We start from the raw sequence: 13,294 nt of genomic DNA on the forward strand, positions 1-13,294 counted from the left end.
GTGCAGCCCCTCATCCTGGAACCGTTGATATAAACCTTTTCTGCACCATCTCCTTCTCTTCAACACATTTTTCTTTGATCCATTTATCCAATTCCTGATATTTCTGTTGTACTATTTGCTTTGCCTTTCTTCTGTGCTCCATCAGATCCAATATTTCAGCTGTCATCCATTTTTGTTTCTTTCTCTCTTTAATTGTAATGGTGCTTTTTGATGATTCTAACACTGATGCTTTGAACAGTTCCCATGTTTAATATATCTTGGACAAGTCACACTACCAATTAAGAGGTGCTAGCAAAATCTGAGACCAAAAGAACGCTGTTGACCAAGATCAGGAAGAGACAGTTGTAATTTCTTGGGCATGTAATAAGAAATTATGATTTAGGAAGTCTGATGCTGATGGGAAAGATCGATGGTAAAAAACACCATGGGCAACATCTTACCCCCCCGCACCCCCCCCCCCCACCCCCCGCCGGGTTGGGGGATTGGGGGGGGGGGGGGGGGGCGGGGAAGTGTTGAAGCAGCATGAGAAAGCGCACTGATCTCCCTGAGGCTAAGTGCTGCCTCAGGAAGATCGGCTGTTTCAAAAGTTGAAATAAAGGTAACTAAAAAAATTCCCTGCCATGTCCCCTCATGTGAGCCATGTCCCCTCATGTGACATCACATGAATTGAGATATGTTCATAACTTTTATTTAAGCATTTGATAAAAATTTAAATACCCTCATGAAACCACATCCCACCCATGGATGAAGTTTCATGCTTTTTCCAAGGCCTGCCTGAGCTCCCAGCCTGCCCGCCAACCTTAAGGTTGGACGGGCAGGTCCATCAATCAGGTTAATTAGTTTTTTAATGGCCATAGGCCGTTGACAGTTCGGCGGGCGTGCAGCCGATTCGGCTGTGCCCTGCCGAACTGAAAATTTAAATGACGCGGGCTGACGTCAGGACGCATGCCCGACATATCCCCGCATCATTTTACATGTCAGCGAGTGGGCCCTACCCCCACCTGCTGACCAGAAGATGTTGGCCCAAAGTAGACAAACAACAATCTTTTTAAAGAGCCTCACAAACTGGATGAATATACCACCAATGAAGGTGATCTATGTTTCTAGAGCAAGATTAACATAGAGTCCGTGGTTGCTAATGTCCTCTTAGGATATGGTTCCTGAAGAGAGAGATTCTAGTAGGGGTTGAAGGTTTTTGGCTTTTTTTTTCATTTCAATTTTTAAAATTACTTTGATATTTGAAAAAAAGGCTACCACATACCAATTAATGCTTTACAAAAAATGTTATTTGAAGGGGTATGTGTATACATTAGCTTGACACTTAAGTTATGTGCTAAAACCAGTGGCAAGAAAGTTCAAAAAGTTTGTGAAAAGACTGAGGCAAGTCCCTCCATATGAAATTTTAAAGTTTATTTGCAATTAATTGTAGTAAACATGTTTCTGCTAAAAACAAGCAATAAAGTCACTCACAGGTAAATTGAAAGTAACTCTTACCTTATCTCAGCTCGACATCCACACCTATATTATTTGTTATATTACAAAACAATAGCTTGAAGGCCAGATATACTTTGGACTACAGCTGTGTCATGGAAAGATAAGCAATGATAAGCACAATTAATATTATCCAAAATATGTTATGTTCAACACTACATTCATGGTTTGACATACCAAGTGACTCAGTGAAGTTTAGCAATGATCAAATTCCACTTCTTTACAGAATCTTACTTCCTTAATCAAAAAATTCAAAAAAGTCACACAGCTTGTCCACTTTCTGGAAGATTTTCTTGTTTTTAGCATGTGTTTTCTCTAGGCAACTTCTAGATGCAAGACCTGATGATTCCCATTAACACCTACAATTTTAGCCTCGAGTTCCAGGTTGAGGATTCAACATTGGATGGCCTGCTGAACATGTGCTTTCCCTTCTTTAATTCTGACTCTGGTAAACAGAGGGGCTGTTTTTTGGAACTTCTCCATGCAGGGAGCCACCGGCAGACTCGTCAGCCAAACCAAATACTCTTTTTCCCCTGAAGCACGTTCTCAGTAGACACTGCACATGAATAGAATTATCCCCATTACAATGGGTGTGAATATTTTAGCTGATCTGAGACAGGTTTAGAAATGCTCAATATTCCTGGTCATCCTGGTTAATGGGCCTTGAATGATGCAATAGATCTTCAATGTATCTGTTTCAAATTGATTGGGCCATGTCATTGTCCAAGCTGGGTCATCCAGCTTTAATGCACTTAATTGAATTCTGTCCCTTTTCTGTTTAAGCCTATGCAAAATCAGTTCAAAATAGAATATTTTAAACACATCAATCCCAAGATCCAATGATGAGGGAAAGGTCTAATTTCTTTCACAAAGGACTCAAAGCAGATAGAGATGTCAGCTAAGAAACTTTCTACAATGGAAATTGCTTTCTTCCATCTCAGCAGTGTCAGGTTTGCACACAAGCTAAGAGTCCAACAAAGATTTTGGCGTTGGATAAATCGAGACACTGAGTATAAGTTTAATGAGTTAAAAAGAAAAGTGAACATGGTTAAGTGATAGTGAATGCAGCTTTGAAAATCTATTTGTAGAAAAAACACAGAAGCCATAAAGAACATTCTCTAGATTCATCAGCATGGGAAACCATACTGGGACTATCTCCACTGGTGCAGAGAATGTGGAGGGAGGAGATTTAACAATAGCTTTAAAATTATGAAATATTTGGCTAGTGAATAGGCAAGATCATCTCCTCTCGTTAGGATTAAACTATCAGTTTAAAATGATCACTTAGCAGGTTAGCAGAAAGATTAAAATTTGTATACAGAGGATTGTTGAAGAACAGATTCCTTTGTCACAATGAGTGGTTGAGGCAGAGACTGCTGCATCCTTTCTGGGAGCATTGCAGTCATTTGAAGCAGGGATAACTACAGGATGGTGAACAATGGGATTAGTTTTGGATTGTTCTAGTGAACAGCTGACATAGGCATGATGAGTTGAGTGTCTTCCTTCTGAACATAAACTTTTGTGCTTCTACTCACTGCACCTATAGCTACAAAATGTGTTTCACTCACTGCACCTATAGCTACAGAATGTATTCCTGTTGGTAAACAATGGCAGGATGCTGGGCAGCCACACTAACATGCCACTGTAGTAATTCACGCGGCATTGATATTAATTGTCTCTTAAGATTTCCTTAAAAATTATTTTTGTTGCTGGGGTTTGGAAATACTGCAAAGCAGCTTTTTATTGTCCAGTGCAGCAACTCCCCAAACTTACTTCTAAAAAACCTCTCAACCACTGTGAGCTCTACAGCATGATCATGGGAGCACAGTCACCTCTAGGTTCCCTACCAAGTCACAGACCATCTTAATGTTGATTGCTGTTCTTTCATCACCAGCTCAAAATCCTGGAATTCTTTTCCTAACTCCATCGTGGGAACATCATTAGCAAAAGGGCAATTCATCACAACTTTCTCAGGGCAATGAGGGATAGGCAATAGAATCAACTCTGCCAGCATTTACCACATCCTGGGAACATTTTTTTTAAATTGCATATGCTTACTATCAAAACTCAAACATGGGGCTGGATTTTACGGCACCCTGCCAACATAGTTGAAGGCGGAGGACCAGTAAAATAAAGCTTGTGGCTTTCCCACCATCTTCCTTGTCCTGTTTCCCATATTACTCTGGGTGAAAATGCATCAGGCCTGCCTGCCATTGGGCCTACTGAGGCTCTTAAGTGGCCAATTATTGGCCACAAACAAGTTCAGCAGGTAAAAGGGAAGGCAAATGGAATGTTGACCTTTATTTCAAAGGGAATGAGCGATAAAAATAGGTAAGTCTTGCCAAAATTATACAAGGCACTAGTTAGACCACACCTAGAATACAGTGAACAGTTTTGGTCCCCTTATCTAAGGGGAGATATACTGGCATTGGAGGCAGTCCAGAGAAGGTTCACTAGGTGATCTGGGCATCGAGGCAGTTTCTTATGAGGAGAGGTTGAATAGGTTTGGCCTTGGAGTTTAGAAGAATGAGGTGACTTTATTGAAACATATAACGTTCTTAGAGGGCTTGACAGGGTAGATGCTGAGAGGCTGTTTCCCCTCGCGGGAGATTCTAGGGCCAGAGGGCAAAATCTCAGAGTAAGGGGTTGTCCATTTAAGACAGAGATGAGGAGGAAATTCTTCTCTCAGGGGGTAGTGAATCTGTGGAATTCTTTACCGCAGAGGGCTGTAAAGGCTGGGTCATTAAGTGTATTCAAGGCTGAGATAGACAGATTTTTAATCAGTAAGGGAATCAAGGGTTATGGGGAAAAGACGGGAATATTAGGTGGGGGGCGGGGGGGAGGATACAGTGCCCCATAAAATCTAGTGCATGAAGAACTTCCATTTTGGTGAGTTAGTGGAGGGTTTCAAAACCCACCCGTCATGGTTTTCCACCATGAATTAATACTTGCAAGAATGAAGGGAAAACAACAGAAAGAGTACTCTCAAGCTTAAAATCTATTATAAGAAAAAGATTACGAAACTTAAGGCCTAACACAATATTACATGCTATTATACCTCTTCCGCTGAATGTGGGTAGAGGTAATGTTTTTCCCTGTTTTATAGTCTGTAAACAACATCTCAAAAACAAATGGACAAGGTTTTCACTAAATATAGGGCCGTAACTTCCATCACCCTCCCAAACCTCAGACCCCATCACCCCCGACCCCATTCTCCCAGGCCCCATTCCTCCCCTGCTAGACCTCGGACCACACCCTGCCCCAGACCTCTGACCCCAACCTCCCCCCCAGACCCCACCCCCACCCCAGATCTCAGGCCCCAACCTGCCCCCCCACCCCAGACCTCAGAACCCACTCCCCCCACATCCCACCCTCCCAGACCTCGGACGCCCCCCCGGCCTCAGACTCCCTGATCTCTGGACACCTTTAACCCCCAAATCCTATATACTTACCTTCCCCTGGCCCATCAATTTCCCTGGCCCTTTAAACTTTTTGCCTGCTTTATGGCAGCAAGCTGTTAAAAAAAGGGGGCAGAAAGAGAACTCTCAAACTTAAAATCTATTATAAAGAAAAAGATTATGAAACATAAAGCTTAACACAATATTACATGCTATTATACCTTATCCGCTAAAAGTGGGTGGAGGTAACTACGCTGGATCTATACTTTGCTGGGGCTTGCGAGGAGTCTTTCAATGCAGGCCCCAAGCAGCTCCGGTGAACGAAAGTGGCAACGCAATTTTCAAGACCAGGTAAATGTGCATTTATTTCTTCCAATTTCTGTGGGCCAGAACTTTCCGACGCTAGTCAGAAGTTATGGCCCAATGTACATAGACACAGTATGGTCTGAAGAAGAATTAGTTTTGGTAAAGATGTAGATTGGGATCCTGCAGTTTTTCAAAGGGTCTTTTAACATTGGGAGATAGGGTGAATTGGCTTTTTGTTAAGAATGTTATAGATTATTTGCTTTAGAATGTTGTTGATTGTTTTAAAATGCTGTGGATTGTTTCAGCTGCTTTGGTGTAATTTGTCACAGCTGTCAAAAAATGTGTGCAGAGTTTTCAAAGCAGGTTGTTGGATGTTGATTGCCCTGAAGCTTTCTCAGTGAAATAGAAGCATTTTTTTTCAACTTAGTAACCATACAGCAAAAGCCTCACATTTTGGAAGAAAAGATCACCTAGAGGTACATTCTTCTCCGCCGATGCTGCCAGACCTGCTGAGTTTTTCCAGGTAATTCTGTTTTTGTTTTGAATATTATAATGTTGTTTAACGTTGAGTTAACACAGTATGATGGAGGTATGTGCTCTACTGAGTGCCCTCCTCACTTGTTAAGAAATCTTGATGCACAAGCCATACCAGGACAAATACTATTAAGGCTTTTTCTATTTAATCATAATTATTCCCTTACCAATCGCTCACCAACTTCAAAAGATTCAACTTTTCTGCAGAGATCTATAGTATTAATTGGATGAATTTCAGAATCAGACGCTTCAGTGCTTTTTCATGAAAATGTGCACTATTTGTGCTGTACTCGGAAACCTCAGCACCACATAATTCAAGTAGTCCTTCCAGTTTAGTAAATTGCGGGCAATGTATTGTCCTGTGACACACCAAAAGTAATATCTTCAGCTGCTCGACAAATTCAAATCAGTGTTTCTACTCTGTTGTGCCCTCATTTATCAGCATTGCAATCTTCAATTTGCACAACTTTATGAATTTAGTCTATTTTTTCAGTGTGTGTGCATTACCCAACACAAAACAAGTTTAACAAATTAAAAATGTATATTTTTCTGAAGTCAGGGTATTTTTTAAAAACATAATTGCATCTTAATATAGGTTTCAAAATAGGAAGAAATCTAGGTTAAGATGTTCTGCTTATTGTAGAAGGAAATGCATTGGACAAACATGCAAGCATTAACACCCTTGAAAACCTCAGGTGTGTCACAGACACCCTGCACTTTGGCCACAGGCAAATAAAACAGTCAAATTTCGCACAGCAAGGCTCCATAAACATAACTGAGATAAATAGCCAGATAATCTGTTTTAGTAATGTTGGTTGAGAGATACATGTTGACTAGATCTTTGTGCAAGCTCTGCACTTCCCTGAATAGTGTTATGGGATCTTTTACGTCCAGCTGTTCAGGGAAGGCGAAACTTGGTTTAATGTTTCATCCAAAAGATGACATTCCCAATATTGCAATGCTCCCTCCATACTCCACTGAGCATCAGCCAAATCCTGATAAAGAACTTAGGCTCACAATCTTTTAGCTCAGTGAGGGTGCGAAGAACTAACTGTGTAATTTAAGCATATTATTTCTTAAACTTGACCTCCATAGACTTTCCAACAAATTAGCTGAATAAAGCTAGAAATGATTTATAAATTATGTCAACATATTATAAAACACAATACATTACCTGTTCATGAAAATAGCAATTTATATTTATATAATGCATTTAATGTAATCAAACACCCCAAGAGGCTTCACAGAAGCATTATAAAACGAAGCATGACAGAGCCACAAAAGGAGATATGAGGTCAGATGATCAAAAGTTTGGTCAAAGAGGTAGATTTTAAGCAGAGTCTTAAAGGAGAAAAGTGAGGTAGAGAAGTGGAGAGAGAGAGTATTGCAGAACTTGGGACCTAGGCAATTTGAGGCACAGCCACTTGTGCTGGAGCAATTAAAATTGGAGAGGCCAGAATTAACTCTTTTAGAGTCAACCAAATCAACCAAGTAAACAAAATGAGGGGCAAAAGAAACACAGCCCCTAAAGTAGGGTAGCTGCAAAACCAAAGACAAAGTTTAAAGGAAACTTACAAACATCAAATCAAAATATGATTAAGGGGGTCGATAAAGCACCCCAGTCCCCAAGGTGCTCACCAGGCACGGAAGGCCTTGACAGTGCCGGCAGACACCGCATGGTCCCTCTCCAGGGACACTCGGCCGCGAACGTAGCCACGGAAGTGGGGCAGTCACGTTGGACGACCCCTCAATCACCAGCTGCCTGGACCTGTTAATGGCTAACTTGGCCAGGACCAGGAGCAGGTTCACGCTCCTCCCTCTCGGCCCCCCTCCGGACTGGGTGCCCATAGATCAGGAATGTGGGGCTGAAGTGCAAACAAAATATTAACAAAAGGTTCTTTAAATAACTGAAAACAGAGTGCAGCCTACAGACCTACAAGACTATGTAAACATAGTCCACGGACTCCACAAGACCGCAAAAGGGGCAGTATCTTGGAAGCCTGTGAACCGACACATCCTGCGGTTGTATGGGATTGCTGCATGCAACACCCTCCGCCCCAGGTCCGCAAAGGAAAGCAGGAGGACACCTCTATAGAGGGTTCCCCAAAATGGACCTCCGCCGCCGGACGGCAACAAGGCACGCCAGGGCATGTCCAGGCTGCGGGCGAGGGCAAGGAAGTGAAGGGTGTGCTGCAGGACCCTGTACAGGAAACCTCTCCACACCGTGCTAAAGGACAGGGAAGGCATTTCCACGAGGCGGCTCACGTTGCAGGGCACCTGGTCCCGAGGAAGGATTTGGGGCTTGGGGTCAATGTGGAATTCCGTCCGAACGGGGGTACGCTCAGATGGAAGACCACCGCGCACCTGCGCCACCGAGGCCCAGTATGACGTCAGGTCCGAGCGCAACCATCCTGAGGTCTTGAAAGGCATTGGCCGCAAGCTGGGCGTTCATGGATGTGCAACACGCCAACTCTTGTGGAAGCATCCAGCCCACTCCTCCGCCACCCAGCACATTCCCGATCCTGGTCACCCGGCAGCCACAGCCCTCCTCTCCGCTAGCCACTGAAAAGGCCAGAGGGGCGTATTCCTGAGCAGTGGCTCTCTGATGATAGTCACTACTCCTGACGGGGGAGAGCTGAGACCCGAGGTGACCATGTTCCAGACTTTGATTAGGTCCTGGTAAAAGATGGACAACGCCTGCAAGGAGCCACGAAGGCCCCTCAGGTCTATAAACAGGAGCTGCACGTCATAATTCAGGCCGTGCACCTGAAATGTGACACTGCTTGACCAAGAAACAACGCAGGTCAGTGAGCACAAAGGATGGGGGAATGGAACTTGCAGAGTTTTGCATGACCTCAAGTTTATGTAGGGTAGAAGAAGTGCATTGGAATAGTCCCTTCTAGAGGTAATGAAGGCATTAATGAGGGTTTCAGAATGTTAGGAAATAGAGATAGTTTAAGTTATATTTGTATTTGTGGGTGTTAGGAATGAATTTTAGCTCTAAAGTTTAAGTTTGATTTGTATTTCTGTGCCTGTGTGTTAAAAAAGGTCAAATGGAGTTTTAGTTTCACTTGAAAAAAGGTGCTTACATTTCATGTTGTTCACACTCCATCCTCTGGCCCTTCTGGGAAGGACTCACCACACACAGGGGACATGCATCTCACCCAACCTCTGTTCCATCCCTTCTCATCACATGCCTTTCTTTCTTCTTCATACAGGCCAAGCTGGCACAAATCAGGCCTGGGGGAGGGACGGCCGACATCATTGCTCTCAGTGAGTTTGAGGAGGCTGCAATCGAGTTGGCTGAGAGGACAGAGATCACTCCTGTGGGAAAAGGAAGATCGGCCTCTCCCTCCAACCTAGTAAGGATCACAGCTCCGTCACTTCATCAAATCCTGACATTCACAGTGCAGTCTTATCTAGCTCATGCTCATTAACTGAAACTCTATTTTTTAGGCACCGGCAGATCAAAGCCCCCAAGCCAGTCCACCACCAGTGTGAGCCCACAGACTTCATCTGAAGAGGAGGCTCTGGAAGAACCATCACAGCACTCATAGGCACCCTCCAACAGCTTAGAGATACACACATCAGTGGGACACAGCTATTAGGCTCCGTCTCACTTCCTGGGGAACATCTCAGTAACACGTCCCCGCAGCAGTCAGAGGCATGCACAGTCCAGGCACTCGGAGGGCTGCTGGAGACCAGCCAACCGCTCAGCCCCAGTCAGAAGATGAGCCTCTGGAAGTGGCCACCAAATCAATGCTGGAGATGCAATGATAGGTGGCGGAACATCAGGCAGAGATTCGACAGTCACTCAGCAGACTAGAGCGAATGATGGAGGAGTCCGTTATGTTCTGTCTGATGTCACGGCTCCAGCATGCAAGCCCCTCGAGGTCACCATGGGAAGGCTGGCAACCACCATGAAAACCTTGGTCCAGCAAGTCTTGCCGGGTTTGCGCTCAGCCCTGCAATCCATGGCCACACACCCTGCTGGGCACCATCAGGATGTAGGCAACATGGGGGTGAGGTACCTTGACCTCCCTGCAGGTGCACCATCTCCTGCAGGAGTCAGGTACCTACAGGGAGGATGAGCATCAGCCGGACACCCCGGGGGCCCACCTTCAGGACAGTCCAAGGATATGCAGCCAATCGCAGCCCCCTCTGCCTGTGGCCCAATCCGCTCCAGCTTCTCAGGTCGCCGAATGCACTTCTACCCCAGAAGGTGACCCCTAATCAGGCCAGAGCCCTCCAGATCTCAGGCAGCCAGAGGAAGTCAACCAAGGTCATCACAAACATCAGGACATAGCAGTCAGCAGGCTGCCTCCACCACTGGTGCATATGTTGGGGCTGCACCCAGGTAGAGTTAGGAAAGTTAAGAAAAATTGATGTCACTTTTGGGTCACAGGTGCTAGTCATGTGAAGAAATTGCACTTTTGTTAATACGTTTGATGGCTATGTGAATGTTCCTGCCAAGTGAATTTGTACTTTGGAATCCTCTTATTTTGGGATTCAGCCTTGCTCTCACTAAGTGAAATTCATATTCCTGTGATGTCAACCTCAATTGAACTAGCCTCCACACCCTTGTGTGATGCCAGGGAGAGGTGTTTAAATCTTTATTGGAAGCATGTGATGTAACTGTTTCTAACCCTTCTTCCTTAAAGAATACCATTGTACCATTGAGAGCAGCTCATCAGCATTGCCAGCATGTGTCTCCCCTCAGTGGTAGTGGCAGAAAAGACAAGCACAGGAGGAGACGATCCCTAGGCATGTCCACATTTTAGTTTCAGCAGTGTTGGCATTATTAGCTAGTGGTGAAGGCTTCAAGTCTTCTCTTGCATCGCTGTTGTTCCTAAATGGGCTCTCAGTTCCAACAGTTAGCTCACTCAGAAGCCCCACAAACCATAGCAAAGATCACAGCCTGACAATTCATGAAGTCAGAATGCCCAAGTATGAACGCAGCACTCGTTCTCGCTGCAAGTGAGTGGACATCCCGAGTTGAAAGAAGATGGCATTGAGGGATAGGAGACATATAGCCATATGCCCTCGCTTAATTTTACTCTTCTTGGAACCTGTCAGCAATTAACGTATCATGGGCACGTCTCCCATCCTTCACCCCCTCAGTACCCTCATGAGGTTCCTGGGCCTCCAGATCTTCATCCACCAATGAACCTTCATCCTCCTCCGGTTCATCCTCTGGCAGGGGTTTATCTCTTTGCATTGCCAGGTTGTGAAGGGTACAATACACTGTGATGTTGCAGGAAACCGTCAGGAGGGTATTGGAATGAGCCACCTGAGCGGTCCAAGCATCTGAAATGCATCTTCAGAAGCTCTATTGTCTACTATGTAAGGGAGCGTGTGGACCTGTGAGCACCGTTATAGCTCTCCTCAGTGACCCTGAGGGCGACGCACCAGTGTCATCTGCCACTTATCCTCAAGCAGCCATCCCTGCAGATGTAATGGCCCCTCGAAAATCTCAGGCACCTGGGAGTGACTCAGGATGCAGGAGTCATGGCAATTCCCAGCATACCGCGCACAATCATTATGTGCTTCCGGTGATCACACACCAGTTGTACATTGATGGAATGATAACCCTTGCAGTTTATAAACATTAGGGCCTGCTGCCATGGAGCCCTTATAGCCACATGGGTGCAGTTTGTTGCACCCTGCACTCTTGGGAAGCCTGCGATGGGCGGTGAAGCCAGTGAATCTTGCAGCCTGGCTATCTTTGCCTACAGCAAACCTGACATAACGATGGGCCTACCTGTAAAGGGCATCTGTGACCTCCTTTATGCATCAATGCGTTGTGGACTGAGATGCCACACAGGTCCCCTGTTGATCCTTGGAAAGAACCAGAGGCCAATAAATTGAGTGCTGCGGTCACCTTCAAAGCAGGGGATACCCTCCAACTCCACGTGGCGTCAGGTCTTCACTAAAAATATGGCATATGTGATGTACCAGAGCTCAGGACAAGCACAGCCATGCACAGCATTACCTCTCACTCATTTGTAAATAGAAGACTCTTCTACAAAAAACCCTAGGTCTGGCGAGTCATCCCCATTGTCTGGGTCTCTCCTCCTGACCCTCATGTTCATGATCTGGCTCCACTTGACATGTCCCTCCTGCTGGAGCTGCGCGCAGTCACCTCTACCCCTTTAGTTTTCTCCATTGCATTAGGACCCTGACAAAGGCAGCATTGAGCCTTGGATCCATTTGTGCTTTTGCCTTCTCTCTGAAAGGCAACATTGAAGACATTAATGATTCAAGGGACAAGAAAGTGAAGCTCAGGAGATAGCACGTTTGGAAACTGTCAGGATCCATAGATTTTCCTGCCCTACTTGCATGGCGGCTGATACCGCCTTGTCCCTGAGATACTGGCACACACATTGAGGTGACCAAGATATGTAACATCTTGAGCCCTGCATGGGATGTTAAAGTTTCAGCGAGATGAGTGACCCAACCTAGCTCCATGCTCCAATCTCTGATGTGGCATATTAATGACCAATCAGTTGCTCACGCTCAATTAGTGGATGCCCTTTGGCCCATTAGGAGTATCAATTCTGGTGAAGATGTGACAGGCCTTCATTGATAGAGTGCCATATATGGTACAGCTGTGCCTCCTTCACTATTGCCTGCATTCCCAATTTCTACATTCCTATGTGTTACTCTTGAGATGCAACAACAGTGATATGAAGCTAGAGTTCTGAGAAGCCCTTTAATAGCACTAATGAAGCCATTGGCTTTCATCGCAAGGAGGTCTTCCTCCTTTCTTTCTAAGCAGACTCCTGCTCACTTCTGTGGCAAAAGGTTAGAAGGTAACCCCAGAAAGCCACCCCTCATGTTTGCCCTTCCTCTCACTGCATTCCACAGCCTTCCCTCCCCATTTCCCCCCTTGTGCTCATCAACCCCACCCATGCCTCACAGCCCACACCCAGTTGAAGTGCTAGTTTCTGAAAGTGGCCTGCATGAGTACCACATCTCAGTGGGACAATGTAGGCAAGGAGCAGATCAACCCTGCAGCCCCAGCAGTGTGGCGTTCATCACAACAAGACTGGCGCACCGCTATAGCTGGTAGGTTACGTATGTTCCACTCATCTTAAAGTTACCAGCGAACCGAGGGCCAGAATTATGCAATTCACCCCTTTTCAAACAGATTTGAAGCCGATGTAAATACCCGCTAGCATGACGCAAGTTAGGAAGGCCTGGCAAACTTCCAGCAAGCAGCTGTTTTAATGAGCATTCATGACACATTAATGAATGCAAATGGCGTCCGCGCCACTAGTCAGCAGGATAATCGACTCGCCATAAATACACCATCGGGTGAATTGCAACCTATTTTTATGACGGAGGTTTGCAGCTTTTTTGCCTGCCACTGGATTCTTCACTCCCAACTGGCATGAAACCGCCATGCCACCGCCAGCGGGATGGTCAAATTCCACCTGAAGGGGCCAAGAAAGAATATTTTTCAAGGAACCATTTTGTAGATATTTCTACTGAAGACCAGGAACAGGAACTATATTAGAGTGCTTGACCAATAAAACAATTTGAATTAATTGACAACAGTACTG

This window comes from Carcharodon carcharias, chromosome 3 (genome assembly GCF_017639515.1).
Source record: "Carcharodon carcharias isolate sCarCar2 chromosome 3, sCarCar2.pri, whole genome shotgun sequence".
Taxonomy (NCBI): Eukaryota; Metazoa; Chordata; class Chondrichthyes; order Lamniformes; family Lamnidae; genus Carcharodon; species Carcharodon carcharias.